Genomic DNA, 12124 nt, shown 5'->3' with positions numbered 1-12124 from the left:
TATTTTATACCTACATACACTCACCTTGCATTGCTAACCTGTATGACCCAAGAAGTTCAAGAAGAGTAAATGTGAATAATCATGTTTTCATTTGTAATGAGTTTAGGATAATCTGCAGAATGACAGCAATGTTTTATATTGACAATGAATGGTTTGTGGGGTCAGGCAGGCTGGCCACATCTGATTTAAGTACTGGAAATTGTATAACATAATGGTTTGCTAAGTCTAAATTGGAGTTTTTCACCTTGGACACTGAAAAAATGAAGTTCACAGTAATTCATTTGCAACATTTAGGTGCAAAGAGAATTTTCATTAAAAATAACTATTTACCTTGGTGGAGGAGAGTCTTCAATGGAAAACTTTCATCCTAACCATAGTATTTTACTGAATGTTTAAAGAAAGGAATGCTTTTTGTTGTCTTCAATTTCATTTATCTGTGAATTACATGCGTGATCAAAAAGCAGCTGATGCAAAAACAAATGATGAGTGTCATTCCTTCCACGACATCAATTCTGACAGTTGGGTGTGGGAGGAAGATGCATTGTCTGTTTTCCTTTGCTTGTTAGCTTCCTTTCATAAATAAGGAACGAGGAGCAGCCTTCCTTCTTTTGACGTATAAGACATTTCTGAAAGTGTGTGTTTTTGTCTCTTTCTATTGCCCTACCATAATGGCAAAGTCACACTCAAAACTTCCCAAGCAAAACTAGGGAACAAGTACAAAAGCCACATGTATGCTAGTTTTTCTTTCATTCAGATGGCAAGCAACTCATAAATCCTTAACAACCCCTGCAGTAACTACAGTCTACTGTTGTTTGCAATGAAAAATAAGAATCTCTTTGCCAGTGTACCCTACTATCAAAAGAACTTCTCCCCTATTTTTTTCCAAGCCACAAAAACGCCTGTACAGTACAAGGGAGACTTTCTGAGGCAGATATTATGCTGAAGTGCCCATCCTCCACCAAAAACAATGTATGGCCTGTCCAGTCCTTTATGTACTCTAATAAAACTGCCTTTGGGTTTTACTGATGTAAACAATAATTCAGGGATCTCTGCATAACAAATCAGCGACTGATTGATAAGGGAGTTTCCTAGAAAGGGGCTTTGACAATGCAGGAAAGTAAGAATGTTTCCTCTAAATTGTGGCTGTGCAATCTCAAAATGTAAAATTATTTAGGTGAGATGGTCGAGTTCACCCTCAGTCATTTCTCAGATGGCACCCAGCTGGGTGGGAATGTGGATCTGCTGGAGGGCAGGAAGGCTCTGCAGAGGGATCTGGACAGGCTGGATCCATGGGCCCAGGCCAGTGGTCTGAGGGTCAACAAGGCCAAGGGCCCGGTCCTGCCTTGGGTCACACCAACCCCCTGCAGCTCCAGGCTGGGGCAGAGGGGCTGGAAAGCTGGGAAAGGCCCTGGGGCTGCTGGGGACAGCGGCTGGGCCTCAGCCCCGGTGGGCACCGGGGGGGGAGCAATGGCACCTGGGCTGTGCCAGCCATGGGGTGGCAGCAGGGCCGGGGCAGTGACTGTCCCCTGTGCTGGGCACTGCTGGGGCCACACCTCACATCCTGGGGCAGCTCTGGGCCCCTCCGGACAAGAAAGGCATTGAGGGGCTGGAGCGTGTCCAGAGAAGGGAACGGAGCTGGGGAAGGGGCTGGAGCAGCAGGAGGGGCTGAGGGAGCTGGGAAAGGGGCTCAGCCTGGAGCAAAGGAGGCTCAGGGGGGACCTTCTGGCTCTGCACAACTCCCTGACAGGAGGGGGCAGCCAGGGGGGATCAGGCTCTGCTCCCAGGGAACAGGGACAGGAGGAGAGGAAACGGCCTCAAGCTGTGCCAGGGGAGGTTCAGGTTGGACATCAGGAGGAATTTCTTCATGGAAATTGTGGTCAGGCTGCCCAAGGAGGTGGTGAAGTTCCCATCCCTGGAGGTGTTCAAGGAGTGCCTGGACGTGGCACTCACTGCTGTGGTCTGGTTTACAAGGTGGGGATTGGTCACAGGTTGGACTCTGCAATCTTGGAGGTCTTTCCCAACCTCAATAATCCTATGATTCTATTTAAATATACACACTTCTGCATCACTCCATGATTAGAAAATATTCTTCACCTTTCAACTTCCACCTTCCTTTGAAATTTAAAGCAAAACTGTCAGATCTGATCTAGAACCTGAATAGCTGTAGCTGAAGAATCCATTGTGTTGCTTAGTTTTCAGTCCCTGCTCTCAGGCCTGCACAACAGAAATGCTCTCAGGATGGAGAAGCTGCCTTAACCAGTTCTGGTGTGTGTGCTAGAGCCTGCCGCTCTGTGTTGTCCCCTTGCGTTTTGGCAATGACAGTGTGCCTGTCACAAAATGTCAAGTAATTTTATAACCCTTTTCAGAACTGTACATGAAGTGAAAGAAGTGCAGAAGACAGGTCTTCATTCTGTCAAATGAACAAAGCCACTTAGAAGGTTTTTTATACTTTAAAGTAGTTTAATTCACTTTTCCCCACCTCATCAGAAAGTTTTGGTAGTTGACTCTCAGAAAGAAAAGAAATGGAATGAGAGGTGGAGAGGACAGCAGGGTTTGCCTAGCAGTGAACAGGATGCCATAAAGTCAATTAAATTATGAAGTCAATTAAGTCTCCCCCTGTAGCCTAAGCTGGTCAGCCCTGAGTGAGCAGAGGAAAGAGCCTTCTGAACCAGTACTGTCTCAAGAGATCAGAGTGTGACTGCAGGCACAATTTTAAGCCATTAATTTAATTGCTGGAGTGAAGAATCAATCTGAAATCCCCTCTGCTCAAGGGACAAGGGATGATCTTACTGAGTCCTCCAAAATATTTCTTTGGTTTGCTGGAGAGGGAGTGTTTCTCTGTTGAAGTCAAGTCATAGCCCAGTAGTTCACCTTACCAAGCAAAGATACTGCAAATAACAATTCTTATATCATAAAAATTAAATATTGTCAACTAAAACGTCGATGTTTTCACTTGGCAGTCCTGTCCTGTCCTTCTACTGCAATGATAGAGGGGTTACATAGCAAAGTCATTCCAGACCAAGATGAGTTTATTGTTTGGGGCTCTTTATTTGAGAGGTGCTGTGATGTAGCAGCAGAAGGATGGTTCTTCTCTAGATGTAACTGCAGAGAACAATAACTGCTACAGAGTTGCTAACACCTCAAATATTCCTAGAAAAGAAGAGACTAAAACAAAGATAGAATTACAAAAAAAGTTGAACATGATAACTTATGTCAATTATGAAAATTGATTGGTTTTTATATAACTCTTTTTTATATAGCCATTTCTTCTTGGCAGAAAAATTAAGAAGGCATTAACTTCTGCTTCCAGTTTTACCTTCTCAGTTTAACTCAATATTTGTATCAGATCTGGACATCTTTTATTTCTTTTTATAGAACAAAACATTTTATTTATGGGTTAATTTAAACAATTCTTCTCATTTGCAATGTTTTACTCAAAGCATTTCAGTTAAACTGAAAGAGGATTTCAGGAGAGAAGGAAGAATGTTTTTTGACTCATTTATTTGGCATGAGCTGATTTTTTTACAATATTTTTTCCTTTTATTTCTTTCCCCATTACTCAGTGTTTCCCACTCATCATCTCTCTTCTGTCTGTGCTCCCTCTCACTCATTCTTTTATTATAGTGCTATGAAGCTTTTCTTCCTCAAAAACCTAGAAAAAGTTGTCAAGTTGCTCTTCTTATCTTCTCTCTGTGTCACGCAGAGTAGTCATTTTGTATCCTCACAGATTACACTTTTTGGGTTTCTCAGCATCCTCAGCCATGAGAATGTGGTAGCTCACTGTCACCACCTCGTGATACCAACCCTGTGTTTTCTAATCAATATATTGCTCACCAAAATGCTGGCCCTTTTTCCACCTAGCAGCCACATTTCAGCTTCAGCAGTTCTTGGAAAATGAATGCCTCACAAAATGAATATTCAAAGCATCTGCTGGCTTTTGACAGCTTCTGAGAATTATTTTCTTCAGCTTGAGCCCTTTTTGTGCTTTACTTCCTTTTCCATAAATTATGGTGTGGAAAAGAAGGAGGGGACAAAGAAAAGTGAACAAAGCAGACTGAAATAAGCACACAAAACCTCTTTTCATTAAAGTCAGGCTTTTGATGATTTTTGTCCAACAAGAAAAGGAACAGAGGAAAAAAATACACAGAAAGGGGCTTTTGAAAGATGATTTCTCTGAGTGGTGTGAGACTGGGAAGGAATAAACGAATCTAATCTCACCTACACCTTTCTAAATACCCTTTATTTTTGCTGACACGGGCTCATTCGCAGTTGCCAGCCGAGAGAGTGACAGCTCGTTATCTCAAGCCTTAGGGTGTTCTCTCTGCCTCCTCAGCCATGCTGAGGTGCTGCCAGGGAGGTGTGGTGGCAGGGGCATCTCCCTTGCCACCTGGTTCTGAGAAGAAACAGAATTCCGTTATTTATAGAAGGCGTCCAGAAATGGGGGAGGGAATAGTCAGCGGGACAGTGTTACCACCCTGAGCCCCCTGCCAGTGGTGCACTGGGGGGGTGAAGATTTCCCCATCATTTTGCAAACAGGATCTGTTGTTGCCTTCTATGGAGAGGAAGAAAATTATAGTGACAAATGGTAATGTTGTTGACTCCCTGGTAAGGAACTGGAAGCTTTATTACTCCACAGTCAAACAAACAACTTCCTCTGCATCTAATGAATAGCATCAGCTCCAAGTCAAATAATTGTAGATAAACCCTGCTTAATATATCAAAGCTGAAAGCAATTAAACTCCCCAAGCTCCATCAGTTCTTTCTTCATGACCTTTGCTGCACAAATTGCAAGAAGAAAAAATGATGTGGAAAAAAATCTTGTCATATATTGGATCATGATGCTTCATGAACTCTGAGAATTCATAATGAGAACACAGTTTCTGGGATTGCTTGGAGACTGCAGCCTTATGTCACACCAAATTTCTAATGTAAGGTGCACGTATTTTTTTTTTTTTCATTTATTTGCTTGGGATAGGGGAAACTATCAGGGAATTCTTTCACTTGATCTGAGAAAGACGCATTGAGGAACAACTGTGTGGCTATACCAAGTTTTCTACCATTTCTAGCACCAAGAGACCTGTACCAGTGCTGTCATTGAAGTGAACATTTTCCCCAGAGACTAGTTAGAGAAAATATTAAAGTTTCAACAGTGGTTCGAAGAAGATTTGGATCTATATATTTTATTGCTTTTCTCATCCATGACTGTAATGGTTGGTTTTGCATCAATGGGTTTTCAGTGTAAATGAACAATTATATTTCATGCCTCAGGCAACTTAATTTCTCATCACCACATTAAATACTAAAGGCTGTTTTTTCTGCATCAGATACACAACATCTGTCAGCACTTGCCTAAAAATCTTTGCCTGCTGTGGATGTCAGAGTGGTATCAGTCTGAGTTACCAGCAAGCTAAAATTTAGGATGTGGCTCTAACATTCCTGATAACACTTGCAATAAGGTAGGATATATGGGTTTTATGAGAAAAATCTGTAAAGTTTCCCACTTCAAGGAAAAGAGGACATAATTAAGAGTAGATGAATAACAGGATTAGCAGTGGTTAAGGATCATAGCCTTACTCAATGCTTCTTATCTCAAACAAGAATTTGGTTCAAGCAATATTTTAGAATTAACTGCTGTCCTCCACTTCCTTCTGTAAGATGAGTTCTAGTCGGTTTCAAGGAGCTGTGGTCTCATTGTACAATTTATTTAATCTAGTGTGATTCCTTAATCACCTACTGTATGAAGGTGGATACAGAAAAGCACATGTGTCCCTGAAAATATTACTCTTATAACCTGTGGTAGTTATCTAATGATTCTAGTGGAGGATTTGATAGCTGAGTATCTGAACAGGGGATGAGAGCTCTGATTTTGGTCACAAAAGAAATTGAGTGGCCTGACAGACAATTCCAACTTTTCACTCTTCCTGGTGAGCTGTGTTCTTTAGCCTTTCATGTACTAATTGGCAGGGTAACCAGAAAGTAAAAACACTTCCCAGTTGTCTGGTGGTTTTCCAAACAGTCTTCCAGTGTACATGGAGTGGAAATCCAAGGAATCAATGCCTTTTTCTTCCTGCCATTTCTGCCTGCTCTTCTGTACCAGTGTAGTGTCACTTTTGCATCATTCCTTCCTCCGTGTTGTGTGTCTGTGTCTAAAAGGCCTTGATTTCAAAGGCTGTCAAGTTTCCTTACAGCCTTGTGTTTGCATGCCCAGCTTGTCACTGGGATGAATGAGAAACCCTGACAAATAGGAGCAAAATGCAGAGAAACTCGGATACTTGTGTGGGTATTGTTTTCTTCCCACTTGATTCCTGGAGCAGCAGGTGCCAGGCATTTGTGTGACCATCAATCCCTGAGGAGAGATTGTTAACAAAAGCTTCTCTAGGTTCTGCATATCATTAGTGTAACTTAATGACTTTATGGGCACATGAGTTATTATTTCACAGATGCCAAGGTGATGATTTTTCTTCCCTCAGACTTCTATTCTATAAAATAAAACTTGAATCCAATCACTTCCTGTTCATAAAAAAAGTATTAAGCTGTTGGTTAAGATAAGGAATAGATTAATTGAATCAGTTCCATGTGTTCCTCAGATCCATTTTAGTGGAACTGAAATGCTTCTCACCTTTGCTTTTTTGAGCTCCAAAAGGAAAAGAGAAGCCCCTTGGGGCTCTGAGAAAACGCTACCTAAGAGGCAAATAGAAAGTTAAGGAACAAAGTCTGAACTTTGGATTTATTAATTAGCTGGTTATTCACTTCTAGACTGCAGCTAAGACTAAAAAACCTAACAGGGAGACCTGTGTTTTTGGAAAAAAAACCAACAGGGACAGCTGTGTTTTCTGGCTAGGAACAAAGATCAGTATGTTCAAAAGCCTCAGAAGAGTTGCTTGGTCAAACAGACTGCAACAATTTTTAATCTTCTTTGATCAGAGAGAGAGCAAAGATGGGTCTTTTGGGGCATTTTTTGGACCCATCTTATTTCAACTAAGTGTTCCCTGCAGTGAGCTGCTTGTTAAGTGTCAGACTTTAAGGTGAGAAAAAGATATTTCTAGAAGCAAAACTGGAGCTTAATGTATGCAAATATTCCTCCTATAAACCAGATTTTCAAGGGTAGTAGTACTGATTCAGCCAGAAGCATTGCTAAGGGAATTAGTATCCAGTGTCAACATCCAGGCAACCTGGCACTTGAAACACCAGGCACATGTAAGGAACTCACTTGAGAACCATCTCCATAGATAAATAGCTATAAAATGAATGGTTCTGGCTAGTAAATAAATACGAAGGTGTTATGTTCCTGGTGAACAGATAAAGGCCTAAACTGTTTACAAATGACTAGCTGTAGACTCCTATCCTGGTTCTCCATGGACATAAATCTCATGAAGCACACAGCCCATGTTTGCAGACTGATGTTGTTTGGATGAAGCAGATGAAAGGGACAATTACTAGAAACATCAGCAAGCTGTAAACATTTCTGAAACTCGCCTGTCGCTCCGTGCTAGTCCTTCAGCTTCAGAAGCTTGGGATACTTTTTATTTCCCTCCTGAACCTCAGTCATGCAACTTAATTGCTTCCAGTACTATCATACGGAGCTGGATGCAGGGAAAATGCCTTTCAGCACGCATGGGGTACTCTCTAGCCCTCTGGATGCCAGAAAAGGGAGTGTTCATGTTTACAGCACTGCACTTCTCTGCAATTCCATTTTCACTTTGCAACACAGAGATGCCTCCAGTTGTGAAGAGAGGTCTGCTCAGGAGTAGTTTCAAAGGAGAGGTTCAGTAACACCACTCTATGTAATTTCCTGTATAATTTCCCATATAATTTTGATGGAGCTGCTTGGAGACAAGGGAGAAAAATATGTCTGAAGTAGCTCTATTCCCCTCTCAGGCTTTCCAGCGGGCCTCATTCCCAACCTAAAAGCCTTTTGAAGTGACTCACTGAAATAGAACAATCTCTCTTCTATTTTGTAAACATAGCGTGAGAAAAAACCCGGAATAACTGGGAAGACCACAGAAAAACTGCTAAAAATCCTAAGAGTGGTATTCTTGTTTTCCTTTTTTTTCATTAGTGTGGTGGTGAGAGCCTCACTGTGCCCTATTAGACACAGCTGACTTACCCCTTTCCAAATAAATACAGTAAAGGACTGGAAGCACCTATATCGAGTTGTTTGGGGGAATTCAGTGTTGAAGGGAACTTCTGGTGTACTGAGTCCAGTTGACTTCTTGTGACAGGCATGACACATTATCTGCTGCAAAAATATATCTCAGACCTTCAGTCCAGGACAGTTTTTCTCTGCGTCTATCAGGACAGTGTTTCAGAGGAACAATTTTCTTGTCTTACAGATCTCCCTCCTCTTTTCTTATCTATATTTATTTCTATTTTCACTCTGTGCCAACGTTATCCAGTAACATAAATCATTTTCTCCTTGCACAACACTCATATGAGGGCTATGGATAATGGACTGAGGGCAGGAGGGAATATTCCTGTCCTTGGCTTCTCCATCTTCACTGTTAAACAATATGCCCTGCTGTGGTGGGGCTGCCCAGCCCCTGAGCACCTTAAGAGTATTTGTGCCTTGTCCAGTTGGAATTAACCTTCCCCCAGATGATCAGGGCTATCCACAGGATTCAACAGGAATTTTTCTTACTGCCTTCAACAGCGGTACCTCGTACAGGACTGCCCTGAAAATGACTTGTCATAGGGTGCTTTTTTAAGGTATTTAGGAACTGAAAAGTAAGGCAAAATGCTCTAACCAGTATTGCCCTTCCTTTATGTTTGTACTATGATTAAAATCCTAACACTTGAGTAAGAGTAACAGACACTATGTGACATAAAGAATGGTTCCATGTAGATAAAAACAGTTTGGGATAGTCTGAGACTATCATAAATGTAATTAATACCAGCTGGTAAATTTTTCTTGATTTAAGCCTTGTACATGAAACCATTAATGCCCCTGATTGTCCAACATAACAGATCATACATAACTTACACCAGATAAGTATTTCTAAGCACTTTGTGTAATTACATCAGAAGATTGTATTACCCCATTGAGGTAGAAAACACAGAGGGGATGGTTTATATTTATAAATGCCAGGACAAAACCAGTTTCATTCAGGAGCTGAACTTGGATCCTATATGCATTTATGGAGTTTATGTGGTTGATTACACCACTCTTGTCATCTACACTGAAAATCCTGGTCCTGCTTTTCTGGCTAGTTACAGTCTGAGCTTGCAAATGCTGTTCAGATTTCAAGCATGCAGACAAACGAGCCCTTCTTATCCTTCCTACTCTGACTCCTTATGTGCTTACAGCACATCTGGAAGCAGCTGGGCATGAAAACAAGGATTTCTTTGTAGATATTCTTTTAAATGCCCCTTTGCTGGCATTCTGTCTTTTTCCTGCAAACTACTCTTCTGCCTTCTGCTCCACGGGAGATGGATGGGACTGTCTATTACCTTCCTTGGGGTTGGGTTGCACATTTTCCCCTCAGATTGCCAGTGTTAACAGGCTGTGAGCCATCGTGTTGGCTGGGACAAGGGTGTGGCTGGTTGGATTCTCAGACAGCCAAGAGGTGGGAATGGACGAGGGGGAATTCCAGCACACAACCCGCACCTTACTGGTTATTGTTTCAACATTTGTGGCCGAAGGCAAGGGGGACAATGGATACCACGGATATTCCATAATTCTCTGAGGTGTGCCAGGCTGCTCCAGGATTTATGCAGCATTTCCTTTCTTCCTTCCACCTTCCCTCCATAATTCCTGGTTGGTTTGTGCCTTTCCCCTTTCATATTCCCCGTGGTGTCCTTCTCAGGTTAGCCAAACCAAAGCGGATTACAGAACTGAGGTCAGAAATGTTTATGAATCTTACCCTGCCACCACCTTTCCAGGGAGAAGAAATGTCATGTTTACCGCAGACTTTCACAAGGGTTTTAATAAAATGAAGCTTTCAGCAGTGATCTTACTCAGATATGTTCCCTTGTTTGCTCATGGGCTGGCATCTGCAGTTCCAGGACCAGTGAGTCCACAAGGACAGCGTGCCAGGTGTGGCCTTGCAATGTAGAAATGAAGCAGGAAGAAATAATTTATTTTTCCTTCCTTCAAGGAAGAAGGATAATGAGCAGGATGTCTTTGCAGGGATCTGGAAGGCAGGATGTTTCAACTTGGACCTCAAGCACAGCTGGGCCACCAGAAGAGAAAAAAGGCTCCCAAAAGGAAGCCAGAAGGGGCAGAGATCCTATATTAAGTACTTTGAAATTGCATGCAGACCTTGGGAATTCTTTGACTGACTGTAATTTGCATTTTAATTTTATTTATTGCACTTTATGTGACACCGCACAATTCTTTGGCTGTTAAATAAGGGTAAGCAGCCTGCTCAACTCACTAAACACACATTTTTATTCTGTAAACATAACTGTGTCTTTAGCAAAGTTTTGATTGGCATTTTCTGTTCTCTTCGTTGTGCCTGTGTTTAGCATTTATACAGTGTTTCTCGTAATGAAATAAATTACCCGTCCTATGCCAAAAGGTTTTATTAAAAGATCAGAAAACTGTAAGCAGTTTATGTAAGTTAGATGGCACTCCAAAAATATAAACTACAAATCACTGAGGTTTCTAGTGAGCTTTTATATGGAAAGGGAACCAGCCTGTACCAATGCCATCCATAAAATTATTCAGGCACAATAATCCTTATAAACATCAGTGGCTCCTTCCTCAGAGGATGCTGAACTTAAAAACTCCCACATAATACCACAACCAATTTAAACCACTCTCAAATATTAGTACAATTTGTTCCACATGAAAGCAGAACCTATATGGGATTTGCACTAGACAGAAATCGCCCATCAAATCACCACAATTGTCCAGGATGTGACCTCAGGAGACACTCTGGATTTTCGTTCCCAGTGTTGAACCTGCACTTGCATTGCTGATGGAGAGAACATTAAGATGGATGCTTTTCTCATTTGTACAAAGTACCAAGGACATCCATAGGAGTTCAGGATTCAGCTCATTTGTCTGTGTTTAGTATTTTTCTCAGACTTCATACACATATACACAGGCATTTATGGAGGCAGCACATCTCCATAAATGTAATAATTACATTGGCTCTGAAATGTAGCTCTAGCTTGTCTCCAGAACAAATGCTGAAATTGTTAAGAATGTAATTATATGATCTATGGGGCTCTGTAAGCAATGTTGGATAGAATTGGAAGTGCTCCTCTGAAACATATTCATAACTATGTATTTGGAGAAAAATGCTTGCCCTGTGACCTCCTCAGAGCTCCAGCTTTATGAATCTTCCGAGTACTTCCCAAACTGGGATTTTGATCCTATCTCTGGGATACCCCAGGTCAAGCACAGTCAAGGAGGCCTGGTCCTTCCCAGCTTTGCTGGAAACAACCTGTGTGCATTTCTTTCGAGGCAGCAGCTGGTTTTATGCATATTCCTGCAATCCATATTCCATACTGGGCAGGTAAATATCTTCAATAACGGCACCACAGGCCTGGAGCACCAGTAACCCATCCCCTGGTCTGTGGAAATGAGACAGCCAGCTGTAGGTGTACGAACTCACCCAGTGAAGAAGCAGAGGACAAGGTGTGTTTCCATGAAAATCTAGTTCCTTCTGAGGGAGCTGCAATCATCTCATGTCCAACACATTATTTGATCCTCTGTGTTGTCTTGCTTCAGAAGTAATGAAGGCTGGCCAGTGTGAGTGAGAGACACGGACCCAGACCGGCAGGGAATCGGAATAATTTATTCAAAAGAAACGAGCAGGTTTTATACACATTTTCAAGGCTCAGTATTTCCTTTCATGGTGTCATAGGTTAGCAAGCATAGTCCCGGAAGGGACGTCCTTGCTAAGGGGTGCTTACAGTTTCCTCTGGGAACTGATAGAACCTATCAGCTGGCCAGTTTGAATATGGACAATTCTCTAAGCCACTTAAAGTTGTGATCACCTCTGTGATCCACATTTAAGAATAGGCAAACTCCCCCTCCAAGCTCTCTCTCGTTTCCGGCACTGGGACAGGTGGCTGCAGGACCCGAGCAGGGCCCAGCGGGCCCGGCCAGGCCCTGCTTGGGCCAGGCCGGGCCGGGCCACGGCCATCCTGAAGCCATGGACCTGTTCCAGCCGTG

At 42.3% G+C, this 12124-nt stretch overlaps 1 long non-coding RNA gene across 1 annotated transcript in view; it reads right to left on the bottom strand.

Annotated features, from left to right (window-relative positions):
• Positions 1 to 396: 396 nt before the first annotated feature.
• LOC108448265 overlaps positions 397 to 12124 on the bottom strand; it is a 12216-nt gene continuing 488 nt past the window's right edge. Inside the window, exons 2-3 of the long non-coding RNA XR_001864101.1 lie at positions 7624 to 7626; positions 397 to 1436 (exon numbers count right to left, since the gene is read on the bottom strand). This is a non-coding gene — a long non-coding RNA (uncharacterized LOC108448265). The remainder of the gene's footprint in view (positions 1437 to 7623; positions 7627 to 12124) is intronic.

The sequence above is a fragment of the Corvus brachyrhynchos genome, unplaced genomic scaffold, assembly GCF_000691975.1.
Source record: "Corvus brachyrhynchos isolate BGI_N302 unplaced genomic scaffold, ASM69197v1 scaffold317, whole genome shotgun sequence".
Classification (NCBI taxonomy): domain Eukaryota; kingdom Metazoa; phylum Chordata; class Aves; order Passeriformes; family Corvidae; genus Corvus; species Corvus brachyrhynchos.
The sequence above is the reverse complement of the archived record's forward strand: the minus strand, read 5'-3'. Positions and strand labels throughout refer to the sequence as shown.